The sequence below is a fragment of the Perca fluviatilis genome, chromosome 2 (genome assembly GCF_010015445.1).
Source record: "Perca fluviatilis chromosome 2, GENO_Pfluv_1.0, whole genome shotgun sequence".
Taxonomy (NCBI): Eukaryota; Metazoa; Chordata; class Actinopteri; order Perciformes; family Percidae; genus Perca; species Perca fluviatilis.
In genome coordinates, this window is record NC_053113.1 from 42,168,406 (window position 1) to 42,176,942 (window position 8,537).

Genomic DNA, 8,537 nt, shown 5'->3' on the forward strand with positions numbered 1-8,537 from the left:
TCTAATTGCAAATTTTGTCCGACTGTGTGTCGGACTTCAGAGGCTGGTGCTGCCTGTGTTGCTGCCTCGCCGCCTGGCCTGGCCTTCCTTCACAGCCCCCGGCATGCTGTGAGCTCGAGTGAGCTCTGTTACGACTGGCAGCCCACAGCACTCCATACCCGCGCAGAGTCACCGGTAACACCGCTAATGGACTACTAAACGCCGGTGCTCTGACAGAGCTCCAGGGCCTGCAACTCCCCTCTTCCTGCTAGCTAAATGGCCCGTGTGTGTGAGTGAGAGCGCGGTCAGCGAGCTTGTTACACCAGCAATCTGTTACCACAGGTTCCAGTTAATCTTTTAATGTGTGTAATTATAATGTGTTGAGTTATTTAAACAAACGATTTGGGAAATAAACGCCGCTTGTCCGTGAGTCTCGTTGATAGAGCCTGCGGCTGGATGGAGCTCTATCAATGAGAGCTAGCTAGCCTCCTCTTAGAATTCCTCTGAAATTCACAAATATTCATCAACTTGAAATCGGACACCGTTGTTAGCTTTATAAGTCATTTAGTTAAATGTTGTGTAACTGGCGTGACGGAATTCAAACTGTAAATATACTCGAATGAAGGCGAAAAGGAAGCTAACTATCCGCGATTTGTAGCTAGGATTGAAGGGACAGTCACAGCTAACGAAAGACTAGCTAGTCTTCACAAATATTAACTTGAAATCGGACAATGTTGTTAGGTTTATAAGACATTTAGATAAATGTTGTGTAACTGGCGTGACGGAATTCAAACTGTAAATATACTAGAATTACGACCCAAAATGAAGCTAACTAGCTGCAATGTGTACACATAGGATTGAAGGGACAGTCGCAGCTAACGAAACCCTTACAGCTCACAAATATTCATTCACTTGAAATCAGACACCGTTGTTAGCTTAATAAAACATTTAGTTAGATGTTGTATAAGTGGCGTGACGAAATTCAAACTGTAAATATACTCGAATTACGACCAAAATGAAGCTAACTAGCCTCAATGTGTACACATAGGATTGAAGGGACAGTCGCAGCTAATGAAACCCTTACAGTTCACAAATATTCATTAACTTGAAATCGGACACCGTTGTTAGCTTTATAAGACCTTTAGGTATGTTGTATAGCTAAGTGGCGTGACATGTGTGTAACATGTGGTAAGAGATTGCTGGTGTAACAAGCTCGCTGACCGCGCTCTCACTCTCACACAACGGGCCATTTAGCTAGCAGGAAGAGAGGAGATGCAGGCCCTGGAGCTCTGTCAGGGCAGCGGCGTTTGGTAGTAGTCCCATTAGCCCAAACGGTGACTTTGCGCGGGTATGAGGTGCTGTGGGCTGCAGCAGCCGTGCCGGAGCTCAATCGAGCTCACAGCAGGCCGGGATCTGTGGAGGAAGGCAGGCCGGGCGGCGAGGCAGCAACACAGGCAGCTGAACTCCGACACACAGTTTTACCAAATTTGCAATTAGCCATCCATTTTCGTAAAACGGCCCATATTTGAGCTTTATATAGTTGATTTCTCGCATAAAAAATTCTCAGAAGTGAATTTGGTAAGGAAACATTGCAGTGTCTGAGATTCTGTCGCGTTTCTAATGTGTGTGTATTGGCGATTCGCTCAACCAATCAGCGCGCGTCTCTACGTTTGTGTATGGGGCTAAGGCTCAACCAAGCAGCGCGCAGCTCATCTAAATATTCATGAGCATACCATATTTGGAAGAAAAGCTCTTGTTACAAATAGGGCCAAAACACAGGGATGCATAAGGGCCAATAAAATATCAACCAGGCCATTTTCAGCCCAACTAATGTTACATACCCCATTAGGAGACCATAAGGAACAGTGTGAAATACCCTATATAATCATTCTATCACCCCTTTAAACAAAGTGGAATAAACATAAGTCCAAATCTACACAAAACCCGCAATCAATTAGTAAGCTGACATCACATGTGGCATTTAGGAAACCTTTATTGCAACCTTGGCACGGTAAGATGTCCAGACTAGCAACTACCAGGAAATATTTTTTTTACTAAAGCAGTATATACAATCAGATGTATTACCTACCACCATTTAGTTGTTTTGTGTTATTTAGCTAAGATATTTATTAAATATCTGGTCATGCCATTATTCCACTCATTTTTTAAACAATGCAATTACCCGTTTCAGGCCCTGCCCCCCAGCAAACTCATCTGGTAGCGAAGGAGGGCCGAGACTAAGAGCTACATGGAAAAATATGCACCAAATAAGCCACTTTGAAATTTCGCTGTTTAATACAAAAGTTGGGTAACCCCCCCCCCCCTGAACAAAAAAATGTTGGATGACCCTCCCCTCAACAAAGAATAAACAGACATGACCCTCGCCTATTTTCCTCCAGTGGTCCATTCCATAAATACCGAACGGTCCCTTAGCTAGCTAAGATAACGTTAACACTAGCTAACGTTAGCACTCAGCGTAACCTGGATTGATTTAGCTAGCGTGTTTAGTTTACTTAGCTAACGTGACAACATTGACTTACGTTGACTTGTTCCTATTTTGAAAATGTTTTTTCTAGTTGGGTTAAAAATCTTTAACGTTAGTTACCGTTTCAGACAAAATCGATTAAGGTAGTCACAGTGCATATGTATAGACCTCTGCCCATTGAATTATAATAATGCGTGTCCCTTCAGTGGTCACAGTACGTAACTACATCTCTGTCGATTTTGAAAAAGTTCCCCTTGGTAGAGTGCAGTCCCCATTGCAGTGGCCACAGTGCATAACTCCAATTGTGTGTTGTTTTATATTTAAAGGTATTAAGCGAAAGTTCTACTATTCATTATTGGGTCTGTCTGACTGTTTACACTTGTGTGCACTGAACATTGTGACTTAATGTGACCTTTTTCCAATCACCATGTCTTTGTTTCCTTTCAAATTATCTTGACAAGTTCTTCAAGACTTCTATTAGTGTGAAGGTGACAGGTAGGGGTTTGTTGTCTTGCACAGAGATATTTTGACAGGATGAGTATCTATTAATGGTCAGTGGTCGCTATTGGCCGCGGATCCAATCTTTACTAATCAATAGGCCACTTTACTAACTAACTGAGGTTCAGAATCAGATTGGAAAGGACTTTTGTTTGAAGCTTGAGACACTTAGTTCAGCTTTTTTCTTCTTTGTTGTTCCATTTGTAGCCTACCTATTGAACTATTTGTTTGTTTTGAAGCAGCTCTCTCATGCTCTTATTCAATCCTATCTTCATTTTTCATTTAGAGACTAGAAATAGTAAGAAATGTTAAATAAAAGGGTGAATATATTGGCGAACCACCAGACTGATAATGTGAATATATAACGTCAAAGAAAATGAGTTGTATTATTTCCATCTGTTGGATTACCTGTTTGTACTGTACATTGGCATAAAGAGTTGTGTAAAGCTTAAAAGGTGGGATGTTTTCTGTCAATTAAATTAAGTATGGACAAGATTAAGGTTTAATGTTTAGTCCAGTGTGAAGCAGCACAAAATCTCTACATATTTTATCCTTATGATGAATTTATTAATTGCGTTTAGTCATCTGCATTCAGAAGAAATGAATGTTTGCCATGCAGCCAACCTCTTAACAGAACATTAATGGTACTAGACTGGGGAGTATAGATTAGTTCCTTCTGTTTCACGTGTCAGTTACATAGCTCATATTGCCACCCTCTGCTGTGAGTCTTTGACTGACAATATGGAGCTAACAGCCTATCTCTATCCTCCATCATTAATTAAACAGTGCCCATGACTGAGTGCTCTTCCTATTGCACAATTGATCCATTCCAATGCTTGTAGCTCTTATCAGCTCGCTGACATCTTTTTAAAAGCAGTCTTTTAAGAGTCCTTTTAACAGCTTTGATTGTTGGCATTGATATCATTTGGAGAGCTTTGCTTCTAGTATGCACAGTGAAATATATTTCACAGGACAGGAATATTATCTTGGATGTCTGTTAGCTTAAGCTTAGTAGTTTGGGCTCTACCCACCAGTGCTGAGTAATGTTTTAGATTCAACGGATATGGTGTATTCAATTTCTTTTGTACTTTAAAACTACATGGCAGGAAAATGTTCAGTGTTATCTTTTCAACACAGTGAATATATACTATACAATTATCTCTAATGCAGTGGCATCCTCTCAGCAGAGCAGTCCTCTTCCCACATGCAAAAATGACAAAAGAAAAGGTCCTGAAGCAATAAACACAAGCAGTCAAAATACTAATAATTGTGAACTCGGTTCTGTCTCAAACGCTATGTTTTGACTCTACAGTAATATATTTGGGATGGAGTACATTATTGTGAAGCTTTACAATGTGGATAAAACTGTAAAAATAACAGTATTTACACATTCAGGGCCAGATTCAGTGGATGGATTTCTTTCTGAGTTTTCTGCAGCTGATTTATGTTGCTGGTCCACCTACCTAACGTCCAATTAAGATAAGGTGTAATTAAACCAAAGATAAATCAGAAACATGCTCCTTAAAGCCATATGTTAAAAGCACCACTAATCACATGAATTTGTTAACCAGGCAACAGGAATACGATACCAAGCCTGCTAGCACATCAGAGTCCACTGCAGCTCTGTTTTTTTTAGATGAAAACTTGCTATATTGCGTGTGTGATGGTATTTGTTTACAGTATACTGCAGGCTTTAGACATGGTGACCATAATACCTGAGAGCTTGAATCAAAGTATTTATGAGGAACTAAATCTGGATGGTCTGTAGATGTTGCTGCAACTCATTTGCAGTTAGTTGTTGTAATTTGGCCCACCACACTACCTAAAAAATGTTAGGCTACTGTATATAATGACATACTAATTGGAGTAAAGGACACATTTAGCCAACCATTACGAAGCTCCCATGCTGATTTTACACAATGGTATCCCTCTACCCCTTGTCTGATCTGGCTTTTCTTTCCTCTCTTGAACATTGTAATCAACTGTGAACACGTAATTAACATAATTACAAGGATTATAGTAAACAAGAAAGCTTAAACTTTCACTGTTATAGTTTAGTAAGGTCCTGAAAAAACTCCTCCAAAATGAAGAAAATGACAACATGTTGGTGGTAAGAACACAGCAGTCACACATAATTAGAGAGGTGGTACTCTTCAGCAAGAAAATTATTAGAAATTATGGCCTGAAAAAAAAACATGTGAAAAGTGTGGACATGAGTTGTATGACAGGTTGCAGGACTTTCTAAACTGTTAGCCAAACTTTATATGACGTTGGCGGGTAAAATCTGTGAGCTGTTGAAAGAATGGAGGAAACTAAAATTTCCAACACAACCCATCATTTAAATTTTATTTAGGCTCACTAGAAGACCAGACTTGTAAGTAAGTAAGTAAGTACGTAAAGTTTATCTATATAGCACTTATCACAGACAGAGTCACAAAGTGTTTTACAGGCAAAATAAATAATTTCATTAAAAAAATTGATAATCATTAAAAACTACAAAAAAGTAAATCTAAATAAATCACAAAGGTGTAAAATACATAGCAATACAGTCAACAATGTGACTAAACCAATGCCTGACTAAAAAGATGCATCTTTTAGCTGCTTTTCTAAAAATATTAACAGAGGCCACCACTTTTAAAACATGAGGCAAAGCATTCCACAGTGCAGAAGCCTCTGTTTCAACAGCTCTGTCACCTTAGTCATCCGCTAAACAGTGAAGCTCACTTTCTGAATGGTGGACTTGTCTTGTGTACTTTTGAGCAGATGAATGGAACTGTATAAAGGTTTAAATTGTCCTACTTTATAATTTAGATGCACGTTATTCCAAACTGGAATAGCGCTCTGAGAGCATCCAGTCCAAAAGGTTACTGTAGCGGTGTCATATAGGAATCAACAGCACGTCTGCAACAACTGTCTGATCCGTCATATCGCTTGGCAGAACCTGTTCTTTACATAATCTTCCTTCACTCAAGTCTGTCTCATTCTGTCAGTGTGGGAATGAACACTTTCACACTTCTAAAGACGCAAGTATCTGACATCTGCGGTTTGCAAGGTGGTGTGTGATGTTGCAGCTGACTGAATCCTAATTTCCCAAGAAAAGGCTAAGGAGATGGCAATCCTCAGCATTTGAGCAAACACAGCACTAGTATCCACGAACAAAACGTCTTAATTTATCATCATTACACACCCCTGAGAGCTGTGTTGTGCTACACTGCTCTCCACTTCACTACTGCACAGGCTGCTGCACCAACTTCTGATTCCAACCTGGAAAGATAGCATTTATCTTTGATGCAATTTAATGAAATGTATGTTTATATATTATACATTTCTGTTTAATTAATATATGGATGATATTTAAGTTAATTTAGTAAGTTAAGTTAGAAAGTGTGTTTTATTATTGCTGATGTTAGTCTTGCATCTGTCTGGCGTTCACAGTCTCTGGCTTATACATATAAACGTCAGGAAAGCATAAAGGTACTAGTACAGATGGTGAGTTTTACATTAACATGCTTAGCAAATTTAAGCAATTTATATTTATTGCTAAGCAGATGCTGACTAGATAGATGTGGTAAATTATAATTTGGTTGGTGGACTGATTCTTTTCATTACTGGTAACACCAACATCTGCTGGGTATAGTGCTTATGTATGCAAAGGGAGTGCAAGAAGTCTCACTGAGGGATGAAATATTTAAAGTCTATTTAAAGCAAGTGTGTGGGGCCGGAGGAACAACAGAAATCAGAGCACAGTTTGAATTAATTAAAGATATCAAACCTGTCAGGGAGCGGAGACAAATTTACAGTCACTTAAAAAGTAAAGGACGCTATGTTTTCATTAGGAAACTCTTTAAGGCAGTGGTTCCCAAAGTGGGCCCGGGGTCCTTGAAGGGCTTCCAGGGGGTCCCTAGCCAAAAGAGGAATTCTTTATTTTTCCTATAATTCCATCAATAAGTAACACAATTAAGGATGTATGGCTATTTTGGTCATGGGTCTCATACACTTTCTGTAATAAAACATCTAAAAGCAGAAATCCTATCAGATGCAGGAACCTGGGACAAAATCTTATCAAATGGGGTCCATGGTCTAATTTGTGTCAGTTGAAGGGTCCTTGATGTGAAGTTTTTTTTTGGCTTAAGGGTACAAAAGCCAGTTTTGTGCCAACGCCACATGGCATTGATATATTTAGTGCCAATATTTACAATATAACATAACCAATATATAATATACTGACCTTGGGATCAAATAATCTCAAGTTATGGTCCACGCGTTATCTTTTTTCTGAGACGAAGACTGGAGTGGTGTATGACATCACATGTGACAGATGTGTGGATCATTCAAATATCCTGGACAAGAAAAAAGAAACACTGATACCAGTGGACTATCTGAAAGCCAAAATCTTAGCCGCAGAGAGGCTGAGTAGGGGAAACTAACTTGCCAGATGCGCTTGCTGTTAATGATCACGGATCCAAATGACTATGTTTTGTTGATTTATTTGCAGGATAAACAAACAGCTGTGTATCCAAGACATTCCATCAAGTGTATCATTGGCATACAAAAAGGTGTCCAAAGTTCATATGAAAAACGGCATTAAACAGCGGAAAAACAGCGGTAGAAAAGCGTTCTACAGTGGTCAGCAGAAATAAGACTTCCCCTGTCACCCCCTCTCTCATTCACAAAAACCACACAGAAGAACAGATCACTCTTGCTTCCTCCGCCACCACCAGGTGCACTAATTACCATAAATGACCACAAAAATCTTAAACTATACCTTGCTCTTACGACCGGAAACATCATCTGTGTGTGAACAGCAGAGCTAAACTGCTCACAGCCCTGATAGTGGGAATAATCAAAGAGTCAATGGACAGCCAGAGGAAGACCAGGGACAACGTTCACATCATTTTTGTACAGAGACAGAGGTTATGATCTCCTGAAGTACACATTCCATGCATGTCACACAATGACAACTGAGCCCATCGGCCTGAAGCTCCAGAAAAGATAATTTCCTTTTCATGAAAGGGTAACAAAAACTATACTGTCACCGCATGCATTTTTTCTTGGCAGGATGGAGAACACTATTACTAATGTAAACTGTGGTGGTTGGATCACCCTTAAAGCTATAGTGGGTAGTTTCTGTTGCTAGTAGTCAAGGAGGACACGGAGGATTAAAAAAACATGATGGACTCTTCAGAAGAGGTCATTTTCTTCACTCGAGTTTCTGCGTGGTAAAGTCGCCAGATGCCACAATCCTCTGAACATAGCCATACCGAGAAATACAGAGAAAGTTTTGTGGAGCTGATAGTCTTAGGCCATGTTTAGACGGAAACGATCTGAAGAGAAAACGCAAAAGTGGCGTTGCGTTCTCACTTTTTATTCTGCATTTAGACAAGAGTTTTGGGGGGGAATCTGTGTGCATATGGTGACGCAAAATTGTGTGAAATTCGATATAGTATGCACGCCAGGCACTGCCACACAACACCACCAAGTCCGCGTGCCTGCGTAGAACCTTCCTTCTACTTCTCTCCCTAGTAGCGCGAAACCAAAACATGTCGAAGCGAACAACAAAAGCTTGTCTGGAAAG